This window comes from Heterocephalus glaber, unplaced genomic scaffold (genome assembly GCF_053883595.1).
Source record: "Heterocephalus glaber isolate CG9 unplaced genomic scaffold, H.glaber_assembly_v1.0 deba00001587, whole genome shotgun sequence".
NCBI lineage: Eukaryota > Metazoa > Chordata > Mammalia > Rodentia > Bathyergidae > Heterocephalus > Heterocephalus glaber.
The window spans coordinates 5,287,138-5,299,414 of NW_028258365.1; the positions used below are offsets into that span (position 1 = coordinate 5,287,138).

Consider the following 12,277-nt stretch of genomic DNA (forward strand, 5'->3'; position numbering starts at 1 on the left):
GTTGTTTTAAATAAGCCTGAAGTAGGGCCGGGAATTTAGCTCAGTAGCACTGTGCCTGCTTTGCAAGTGCAAGGTCCTGAGTTCAATCTCTGCTACTGCAAAAAAAAACCCCAAAAAGTAAATAAGCCTGAAATTTGGATGCCTTCCCTACTGCAAATCCACATGACATTTTTCAGAAATTGGGATTATATTATAAATGTAGTGTTAAAATTTGCTTTTACTGATACATATACCTCTATATGTTCATTTCCAAAATCTATCTAATTCCATAGTTTAATCCACTGGCTCCAATATTGATGAATATCTAAACTGTCTACAAATATTTACTAAACAGAAATAACATTACACCAAAGTCTTTACATAGTTGACTGCTTCCTGACTGGTTGAATTATTAATCATGACATTTCAGAGTCCAAGTTATATACATTTCAAATCTTGACATATTGCTAAGCAGCCCTCAGTGAGGAAGACCATTACTCTCCCACCAACACTGTATGTTTTCTGCCTTTTTCAACACCTCATCACTTTTAAAAATTCTAACCCATTTTTCTTTGCTTATTAGTAAGGCTGAGAGGCCATGCTGACCTCCTCTCTGTTCACAAACACATTGGATCCTTCTCAGTTGAGTTGAGAATTTTCAAACATGCTCTACCTGCTTAATTTCTGCACAGTTTTTAGGGTTCCTCTAAGCACCTCTCAGAGAAGACTGCCTGTTCCCCGGTCTAGGTGGTACCCCTGTCCAGCTTCTCAGGGCACCCTCTACTTCATTTATATAGATCACCTAATTTTGGCATGATAATCTGTGTGATCATTTAGCTTTTGTTGATTTCTTATTCCTGGTTCTGAGGCCATGGGAGGAACCTTGTTTCTTATGCAAAATGATGTCTTAGATCATTTTGAGAAACCCTGGAATGTAACAGAAAGATGGTGATTTTCTCTCAACTTTTCAACAACAGAATCACTAGAAGAGCCAGAAGATTGGGTTATAAGCTGAAATCTGCAAATAACCTTTAGAACACCATGAATCTGACCTCTCAGAGAATTACCTCCTCTGCCTCAAGAGGAAATAAGGGAATCAAATATTGGTCATTAATCTATGAAAGTTAAAAGCGAAAGAAAACACTGTGGGTACAATCCAGATGGCAGAAAGCTGCTGCTGCTGTTGCTCCTGCCTCCTGATGTCCATGAAACCAGTAGACTGAAGAAACCAACAGCAAACCCACCAGCAAACAACTAAAAGAGAACCTACAAAAAATTATTGCAAGTATTAAGTAAATATTGTAATGGGTTGTCACTCTGAGGAGAAAACTGTCAGTGTTGGGGTGTAAAACTGCAGAAAATGCAGAGCAATAAAACTGTTAACTTGGAGAAGCAGAACCATACTCCAATGAAGCATCACCAGCATCACCAGCAGCAGCAACAGCAGCAGCCACCACCACCACCAATACCTGCAAATGGGCAACAGGCCAGGAGCCAAACTGGGAGTCTGACTATTGACCTGCAGAATTTTAGGAAAGCAGGAGCGAAGACATTTACCCAACATAGACATCTTTTTGAGGGCAATCTTCCCCCGACATCACTGAGGAATAAATGGAGAAACTATTTGAGAAATACTGGAAAGCAGAAGTTTTCATTCTTTAGGAAAAAGGCTTTGGCTTTAGCCACTTGGAAACATGAACCCTTGCTGAGATTGCCAAAGTAGAGCTGGACAGTATGCCACTCTGTGGAGAACAACTGCATGTCCGCTTCGCCTGCCGTAGTGCATCCCTTACAGTTCAAAGCCTTCCTCAGTATGTATCAAAGAACTGCTGGGAGAAGCCTTTTCTGTGTTTGGCCAGGTGGAGAGGGCTGTAGTCATTGTGGATGATTGAGGAAGTCTCTCAGGAAAAGGGAAAAGGCATTGTTGGGCTCTCAGGGAAACCAGCTGTGCAGAAAGCGCCGAACAAATGCAGCGACAGGCCTTTCCTGCTAACCACATTTCCTCGGCCTGTGACTGTGAAATCCATGGACCAGGTAGATGCTACAGAGGGACTTTCAGAGAAGCTGGCTGTAGACATCCAGCAATTTCAGAAAGAGTGAGAGCCAGCACCTAGATTCGCACAGCCTTTGAATACGAGCATGCCATGTGCTGGAGGGCACTCACTGAGACGGAGAGCAGGAGCAGCATCAAGTGCAAAGAACACCAAGGAAGCTCACGAGAAGCTGGAGATGGAGATGGAGGCTGCTTGCCAGGCACCAGGTCATGCTGATGAGGCAGGATTTGATGAGGTGCCAAGAAGAACTTCTGTCCCTGCCATTGACCGTATATGGATGCCTTAGTCTAGTTACTTTATTATTCTAAATCCCAGTTTCCTCTTCAGCAGGCTTTTTATAAGAATTAAATGAAATACTATGTGTTATATTTAGCATAATGTGTAGTATATGGTATACACCATCTAAATGATAGCTGTTAATATAAGCAAAAGTGGCAGCCATATTCTTAGACTTACGTAAAATTTTCCTGGACTTTAGCCCAATTTCGCAAGTTTTAAACATCCAAAGGGAGTAACAGACAGATTACAAACTGGAGCTAAGTTTCAGTTCCTAAATCTCTTATCATTTTATTTTTAAGTGATAAATTGGACATCATTAAAAGTAAAAACTTCTACTCTTTGAAAATCACCTTCAATAAAACAAAAAGGTAACTATACAGGAAAAAACCCACCAAAACCAAAATGATGTTTTAGCTCCTGGGACAGGTGCTATAAAAGTCTCTTTTGGTGAATGATTGAATGAAGTATGTTACAGCCATTGGCTTGCCATAAAATATTTTAATTCATACCATGTTGAAAGAGTCTTCAAATTATTCCAGTTTTTATTATTAAATCTTTGCACATATAGCTTGCCTCTAAGATAGCAATGAGAATCAACAACTGATTCTTTTAATTCCTAATGCTAACACAATTCCCTTTTACCTAACAAGCTGCTGATATGCAATTCAATAATAGGCATTTGTTTGGCATAGAGTGTAGCTCTAAAGTATGTATGTGTAGCTCTAAAGGTAAAGTATGTGCTTAGCATGAAGAGGTTGCTGGTTCAATCCCCAGCACCAACTGTAATAGTTACAGTAATAGTAATAATAAACATTTGTTGCAAACATAGCATATGTTGGGCAATGGGGGCACAAAACTATACAAGATATGATTTTTTTCCTTAAGAAATTTCCCCATCTCTGGGCCGGAGAGTTAGCTCAGTGGTTCTGCTGCCTGCCTCACAAGCGCAAGGTCCCACGTTTTATCCCCGGTACAAAAAAAAGAAAAAAGAAAAAGAAATTTCCCCATCTAGGACAGAGTAACAGACTTGTAAAGAACAAATGAAATATGCTATTGAAAATGATGGAGGGTACGGGAGTGACATGAAGACTCCGACCAGAAGGAAATGGCTCTCAACTCTTCTGAAAAACAAATGAAAGGCTATTGCCCAGCAGAGAAACGGACAAGAGTACTGGCATCAGGGCCCAGTGATGGGTCAGGGCAGATACCGCAATGAGAAAGAAGATGAGAGAGGTAAGTAAAACCCCAACATTGATAAGCCAAGGGGGCCAAGACGGGCAGTTCGCCCTTTCTTCTTTAGGCAATGGTGACCTGTGTTTCAGCAGAAAGGTGATATAATGATTTTTTAAAGTAGTAGGAAATATTTTGTTTAAAGTAAATATCTAAGAGGGGCAGGGATGTAGCTCAGTGGGGTAGCAGCTGCCTGGCAAGTGCAAGGTCCTGAATTTGATTCCTGATACCAGAAAAACAAAACAAACAAAAACCTTCTCTAGCGTCTTGAATCAATTCAAAATGTTTATGACAGTTTCTGTCAAATACAAACACTATGATGTGTCCTCATTTACCTTATTCACTGGATCTGGCACCATGAAACTTCTGAATCTTACTTAGAGTCAAAATGACCATGAAAAGTAAACATTTTGAACCAATTCAAGACACTGAGGCAGCCATGAGAAGACATTTACCGAAGACTTCCAGAGCTGCTTCAGAAAGTGTCAAGAAAATGAGAAAAGTGTTTTGAAGTGAGAAGGAATCTTTTGAGGAGGATTAATGGCAATATGTCTTTTTTTTCCAGTACCAGGGATTGAACTCAGAACCTTGTGCTTGGAAGGCAGGTGTGATGCCACTGAGCTAAATCCCCAGCCCTTGGTTATATGTCTTTTACTGTGATAATTTAAAAAAATTTTTTAAACACTCACTGTACTTTCTGATCACACCTTAAGATATATATTGCCAAATTTGTAGGAGTCTTCCTGGACAACGCATCCTTTTTCAGTATCACTGAAGAAAATAAAAGGAAAAAATAATATAAAAAAAGTAAACACCTAAGAGATGTACCCTACTGATGTGCTACAATGCTGACTACCTTTGTAATCCTCTCATCTTCAAACATTTTCCATGCAATCTATTAGAAAAATGTATTGCTGACTTTATGAGAATCTAGTTCCCTTTGTCATATAAACATGTGTGATATGTAAATCATAGTAATTTGTACAACCTAAGGCTACAAGAATTGTATAAATAAAATTCTATTAAGACATTGGTCAGTTCTAAGTATTTTAACCAAAATTCTTTTACGTTCCACTTGTACTTAAATGCATTTATTTCACTGTAGGAAGACTTAGGACATGGAACAATAAAATAGATAAACTTCATATCCAAGAACTAGAATCTAAGTTAAACTTCTGCCCCCCAGCACAGAAGGTTCCTTTCAACATTTCATTTATGTCACTTTCTGCCTATTTAAGACCTACTTATGTCAGCCTTTCCCTGGAGCCAGGTCCCTGCCTCCACCTCCCACACCAGGTCTCTAAATTCCTGGGCCAGCTGCTGGCTGCTTTGTCCCCTCTACCTGTCACTGGGGCTTCCTCCTGCACATGGTATGCTGCACTGATTCTTCACCCAGCCTCAAACACTGTTCTACATCATCTCTGATTTAGAGAAAGTCTTGGCTTAAGAGCCCCTCAAACTTAGAGGAAATTGGGTTCTGGACTGAGGAAAAATTTCAAGTTCTGTTAGTGCTCAGGGTTTGGAGAAGATCAACAGGATTTGGTAAACTCTGATTACTTAAGGCTAATGATGCTGCATTCATGATGAATAGAACAGAATTTTTGAGTTTTCTGGAAGTGAGGCCAAGATTTGGCATTGTCCTGGGTCAAAGTCCCAAATCTGACATCCTCAGAGTTGTGTGACTTTTAGCAAGTTATTTAACCTCTTTTGGCTTTAGTTGGTGCATCTGTAGAATGGGAGTTATTTACTTACTTCACAGTGTCCTGGGATACTAAAAATGATATCTGTAAAGCACTGAATACATAGTAGGCACTGAATACATGCTGATATAATTATTGATAAGTATACAGATGTGAAAATGGGATTTCAAACAACTTTTGAGAATATTATTTGTTTATAAATTGGGGCCTATCCATAATGAATACTCATTAAATTTTTTATCACTCTTAAATAATATTTAAAGACAAAAACCATTTAATGTGGGACAGACAGTAAGTAGCTCTCACATGCAGCATTTAATGCCAAGGCTAGTTTTCAATGACCATTAATATGGAAGTAATCAAGACATGCAAAATAAATAGTATGTATGATTATGCAATAGTGGGATATGTTCATAGAGCAATTGAACATTTATTTCTCTGTCTAAAACAGCAAAGAAAGAAAAAAGGAAAAGGAAAGTCTCTATTTTTACAATTGTTCCAATTCTGTAATGTACTTTTGTAATTTCAATTTGTAATTTCAAGATAACGGTAGTTAATCTTAATTCGAAATTTAACACAAACAAGCAAACAAAGAAGGATGATTTTAGATTGCTGGTTCTCAATGGGAGCATTCACTGCACCTTAACTCAGCAGTCTGTGTCATGGCCTGGCATCTTACCTTTCTCATGCATTAAGGTGGCCACAAATTTAACCCGCAACTCTGGGTCTTTGTCTAAGCAAAGCAAAGCAAAAAAATTATCCTATAGGTTTTTTGTAAAGAATAATGGAGAAAGTCATTTTAAGTGTTATTGCAGTGCCTGGCCCATAGAGGCCCTCAACAAATATTAGCTATTATTTATTGTAATAGACATTGAAACCAGCTATGTTGCATGAGGTAGCACTTTGATTGCATCCTGTGCTGAGAAGCAACTGTACCTAATTGTCTTACTGCATCCAATCTATCAATCTAAGCCATCGTCATCACTTGTCTGGACCTGGGCCAGTGCCTCCTGATTGGTTTCTTCATATCCACTTTTGCCCTTCCTATGCTCTATTCACCATACAGAAACAAAGTAATCCTGTTAAAAATAAATCAATATAATTTTGAGAGGGAAGAACTGTAATAAAATTGTTCTAAGGCACTTCTATTTTTGAGACAGGGGCTAATATATTGATTAACTTTAAACTTTTTAAGTTATTAAGTTCCTGTGGTAGAATTTCAAAGATCAACTTTATTTATTTTGGGGGAGGGGATGGCTTTATTTTGTTGGTACATTTTAGATGCACATGATAACATTCATCATGGGGAATTTGTACCTATACATGTCTTGCTTCTTTTGTTCCCTTTCCCCTCTGCGCTCTTCAACGCTTCTTCCCCTCCTTATTTACAAATGCTTTGTTAAATTTTTTCCTTCTATTCTCTTTCTTTTTCTTGTCTCCCCCCACACATCTTGTTCCTCTTCCCATTTGAACATTTTCTTCCCATTTCCCAGTATCTGTTATACATTTTGGTCCTTATTTATACTTTCAGTTTCTCACACTAGAGAAACAATGTCACGTTCAAACACATGTGTCTGATTTATTTTACCTAAGAGTAGGTTCTCAAAAGTGCATCCATTTAGCTAAAAATGTCTCAAGCTTATCCTTCTTTATGGCAGAGAAGTACTCCATTGTATTAAAAAAACCCCACATCTTCTTCATCTATTCATTGTTTTGGTCATCTGGGCTGTTTCCAAGATTTAGCTGTTACATACTGTGCTGCCATTAACATGGGTGTGCATATATTGTTGTGGTATTATGCTTTTAATTCTTTCGAGAAGACACCATGAAGGGGAATAGCTGGGTCAGAGAAATAGAAGAAGAGGAAGAGGTTAGAGGCAAGGGTGGAAGACAAAGAAAGATTATGAGTACTTTGGAAAACTGAAGAAGACAGGAAGGAAAGAGAGAAGAAAGAAATAAAAATGAACAGAACAGAAGAACAATAAAAAACTAGAAACAATGTTCACACTTATATAAAAACAAGAACAAATAATCAAGAAAAAAGAAAAAAAGAACAAAAAAAGAAGAAAAGAAGAAAAAAAAGTCCACTTCAGGGGATGTCTCCTGTCACTGGTAGACACCATGGGCAAACAGAGCCCAGGTCTGTGTTGATTAAACCCAGTAAGCCAGCCATAAATTTATAGCTGAGTAGTGAAAAATCCCAGCAAACTTGCACCTTTAGTTCCACTGAAGTTCAGGCTGGTTTCTGGTTGTGAGGTTGGAACCCAATTTGGTCAGCCTGCAACACTCTGTATGCCTACTTCTGACTTGAACTTGGCTCCTTGCTGGCCTGAACTTGGCTCCTTGACCTCCTGCCAACTTGAACTCAGTTCCACCTCACCCTGACACTGAGAGCCACTAGATTGAGCCAATTGTAAGCTCTTCTGAGTTCTGAGCTCAGTTGGCCCTCTCCAAAATAGTGACCAGTCAATCGCCCTCTCCTGGGGGATATATGAATCCAAATAACACGCCAGCCACTGCAGTCTACTGTGTCCTCTGCTCCATTCCACCGATGCATTCCTCCATGGGGGCCTCTGGGGTTTCCAGTAGTCAACATGAGTGTGCAGGTTTGAGATGCCCCTTCCATGCAGTGAGTCAGGGCTCAGAGAAAAAGTGTCTCTTGCAATCTCCTTCTTCTACATTGAGATCTCTCTCTTTGCTCTTCCCAGGGGCATAAATTCTGGCTTCAGTCCCTTGCTGGGTCCCTGACCAGTGTTCTCCTAAAGATCACCTTTAAAAGAGTAGAAACAAAATAAATAACAAAATTAGAAATCAAAGAAACAGAAAAAAAATTCAGGCCAACTGTTAAAAAAACCAGAAAAATTACAAAACAAAGATCTATATTAACATCAGATAAAACAGACTATTTTTAAAATCTTTATTGAGAATAAGGGGTAAGATTGTCTAATGATAAAAGATTGCTTCCCAGTGTTTGGGATATGTGGTATAGCATTTGTTTGACATGTTGAAGCCTGAGTTCAATTCCTAGTGCATGTGCTAGACACACACACACAAAATGAAAACAATAATCATTCTTAAATAATATGACTTTAAAATTAAAAAGACCTAAATATATATAAAGAGAAATGTATAAAATTATAGGAGAAATTGACACATGTACAGTAAAAATGAGAGATTTCAGCACCTCTCTTTTAATGATTCCGTTCTTTTAATGATTTCATAAACCCAAATAAGATTTAAAGAACATAATTAACAAAGTTAATTAGACACATATGTATGGAAATCTGAACCTGAAAATGAGTCTCGACTTCTTCCTTGCAAGACCCTTTCATCCCTGGCTGCTCAGGTTGAAATGAGTGGATGAGACAGCTGCAGTGCCAGCATCAGATGGGTACAGCAGCAGAACACTCCTGGGCTTAGAGAGGATCCTCTAATCTGCCATCAGTGCACCAAGATGCAATGGAAATGCCAGGAGACCTTCTCCATCTTAATCATCTGAGATTGTCTTAGGAGATTTATTGGCTTTCCCAATGCCTTCTGAAGGTGTGTCTGGCATTATGTGTGATCCAGTACCTACTGATTGATAGGTTTCCTCTTTTATTCAGGCATTACCAGAAATAGTGATAGATGGGCTTTAAAAACATTTTTTGCATAGCCTACTATTCTGCTGACATGTTGTATGGTACTTCAATGAAAAGGTACACATTTAAGGTAACTGTGGCCAAGGGTGTTGTTGCACACCTGTAATCCCAGCACTCATTCAGAGACTGAGCCAGGAGGATTGCCACAAATTTGAGGCCGGCCTGGGCTACATAGTGAGTTCATGGCAAGACCCTGTCTCCAAAAATAAAGCTAATTGTGATAGTTGGAATGTTAAATACAGTTTGTGGGTTTTGTAATTTTAAAGAAAATATGCAAAGAAATTATTTTGAAAAGGTGATGATTTATTCCTTTTGAAAGAAAATGTAATAATTATCTTTAAATACATGTTACATTATTGAAACAGTTATTAAATATGAGATAGTCTCAAAAGAACAAATAAGGAAAGAGTGAAGAGCCTTCATTTGTAGGGAACATAGGTTATCAAAACCTAAACAATTATAAGTGCTGTGACACCCTACTGAGGTCACAAGTCGCGCGGAACATGCCGAATCAGCCCATGCCCCGGCAGCAATCTACTGGACATCCCCCCCTCCCCGCTCCTCTGTACAGCCACCTGGTTTCACACTACAAAGATGCAGAGGACACCAGACCACCAGACCATGGTACTGGGTCCCGCCCCTCCCAGCCCAGAGGTAGGGGCTTCTAAGCCACCGTCCCACTGCTCCTGGTCCAGAGGAAGGGGCTTCCCAGCCACCATCACTCCTGCTGCTCCCAGCCCAGAGGAAAGGGCTTTTGGGCCACCTTCTGTCCCACTGCTCCTGGCCCAGAGGAAGGGGCTTCCAGGCCACCATCCCTCCCACCATTCTCGGCCCAGAGGTAGGGGCTTCTGAGCCGCCGTCCCACTGCTCCTGGTCCAGAGGAAGGGGTTTCCAGGCCACCATCCCTCCCGCTGCTCCCAGCCCACAGGAAAGGGCTTTTGGGTCACCATCCCTATCGCTGCTCCCAGCCCCTGTCCCACCTCTCCCAGCTCAGAGGAGGTAATCCGTGCAGGCGCCAACAGCGCCCCCCCCCCAGTCGAAATGAGAAAACATGTAAATAAGTCTCAAAACCAGACTTCCAGATCTCTTACAGCAACCCCAAAGGGAAATGAGGTGGAAGACTCTGATACTCAACCACTTGGACCCACTGAACTGGCAACAAAAGGGGATCTGGAAAAAATGAAATCAGAAATAATTTCTCAAATAACAGGAGAGATTGTGCTCCTAGTGCAAGACATGATTAATAAATCTAGAGAGGAGCTGAGGAACATGATGGAATCCCAACAAAAGAAACAAATGGAATCCATAAAACAGATGCAAATAGATTTCCAGGACATGAAAAACTCCACTGAAACTCTACACAGCAGAATGAGCCAATGTGAGGACGGAATTTCAGATATAGAAGATAAGATTGCAGTTAATGACCAGGAAAAGAAAAATTGCTTCAAAATTGTGAGGGAACACGAGAAATCAATCCAGCAGCTTCTAGACGATGCAAAGAAGAATAACATAAGACTGATTGGAGTCAATGAAGAAACAGTAGAGAGTGCAGATGACATAAAAAACTCTTCACAGAAGTAACGGCAGAAAACTTCCCAAGCAGGGGAAAAGAACTTGGCATACAGATAAGTGAGGCATATAGGACTCCAAATAGCCTTGATCAAAAAAAAATCTACACATAGGCATATAACTGTTAAGATTCCAGAAACTCAACAGAAGAACCAAGTTCTACAAGCAGTTAGAGAAAAGAAACAAATCACATACAAAGGAAAGCCCATCAGAATCACAGCAGACTTCTCAACACAAACCCTCAAGGCAAGAAGAGCTTGGAGTGACATATTCCAAGCCCGAAAAGAAAACAGCCTCCAACCCAGATTGATATACCCTGCAAAACTATCTTTCAAAATTGATGGAGAAATAAGATACTTTCATGACAAAGAGCACCCTAAGAACTTCATGAATACCAAACCAGCACTCCAAAAAATTTTACACAATATCCTAGGAACAGACATTGAGGATCACAACCCCAGGAAGCAAAGCAGAATGAACCCATCTGGCATGACAATTATAAGTGCCAACTAATGAGCTATATATTTTGGATATTCTATTTTACTTTTAGATTATCTAATTAAATTCTAAAGTAACAGATATAATAACTCCTGCTTATGCATTGCAAGACTTCCAGTAGATACATAAAACCATGGATAGTACTGAGCCCTATGTATACTATGCTTTTTCCTATATGTACATACTGAAAGTTAAATTTATAAATTGGGAACAAAAAGAGATTATACTTAAAATACATATGGGCATCATACTTTAAAAATGTCCTTATTAGACATCTAAAGTAGAACCTTTAATTATGCATTCTACCTCTGGAATGAGTCTAAACAAGATTATTTATATCATTATTGTTGTTGAAATACATGGACCTTGTTACTAATTATTATTTTTACACATATAACCACCAAATCTCTCCACTATGGAAAGCATTTTTGCAGCAGAAAGACTTTGAGAGTAAATGGGAAGAAACTAAAATTTTGAATAATAGGAAAAGTCTTCCACAGCTTTAAGTCAAATGTTTCTTTTTCTTTCGCTCTGTATACATGACAAACTATCACATTTCTCTCAAAGTCTGAGGAAGTATACAATGAGATTAAAAAAGCTCATATAGAAATATTATAATCTAGGAAACTCTTCCTCCTACATGTCTTGCATTCTGTGCTTTCAAACACAACACTTCAGCAATGAAGTTAGAACCAGAGAAACATTCATGAACTTTACCATGAATCAGAAAGACTGCAATCTAAGAGAATAACTTCGAATTATAGACAAAATAATGCAAGTTCTCTGCAATTACTGAATGTGTACGTATGTATGTATGTATGTATGTGTGTCTTTGCAGTGTAAAGGGCGAAACCATGCTAAGCAAACACTACCACCGAGTCACATTCCGAGCTCAAATATTAGTAGAGTTAAAGTAAAATGAAGAAAAAGGGATGACCCAGAGACAGAACTGGACAAGGAGCCAAAAAAGCAACTCCTACTGGCACTGGTTCACATACAACCAGACCCCAGTGACTGATCGTGGAGGTGAGCTATAAACCAACACTGGTTGTTTCTCATTTGAGTTACATGAAACCAAACTGCTTATCCATCAGGTTACATCACTTTGGCCTGTGTTGTCTCAGTAAAGACCCAAATAAACACAATTATTTCAGATATGAATGGGGAAGTCTGACATCTGAGTCCCTAATAGAAAGAAAGTCATTTCCCTATGAAATGGTTCTCTAATCCTTGGTTGCTATTTAGGTAATTCATTCCTTCATTGATGCATATGATAAATTATCAACCTGAGGTTTTTGGATGATTCTGTCATGAAAGGAACTAGGCT

The 12,277-nt window shown here is 39.2% G+C and overlaps 1 pseudogene; it reads left to right on the forward strand.

Moving 5' to 3' along the window:
* Positions 1–976: 976 nt before the first annotated feature.
* On the forward strand, positions 977–2,341 carry LOC147823375 (non-POU domain-containing octamer-binding protein pseudogene; annotated as a pseudogene).
* Positions 2,342–12,277: the final 9,936 nt, after the last annotated feature.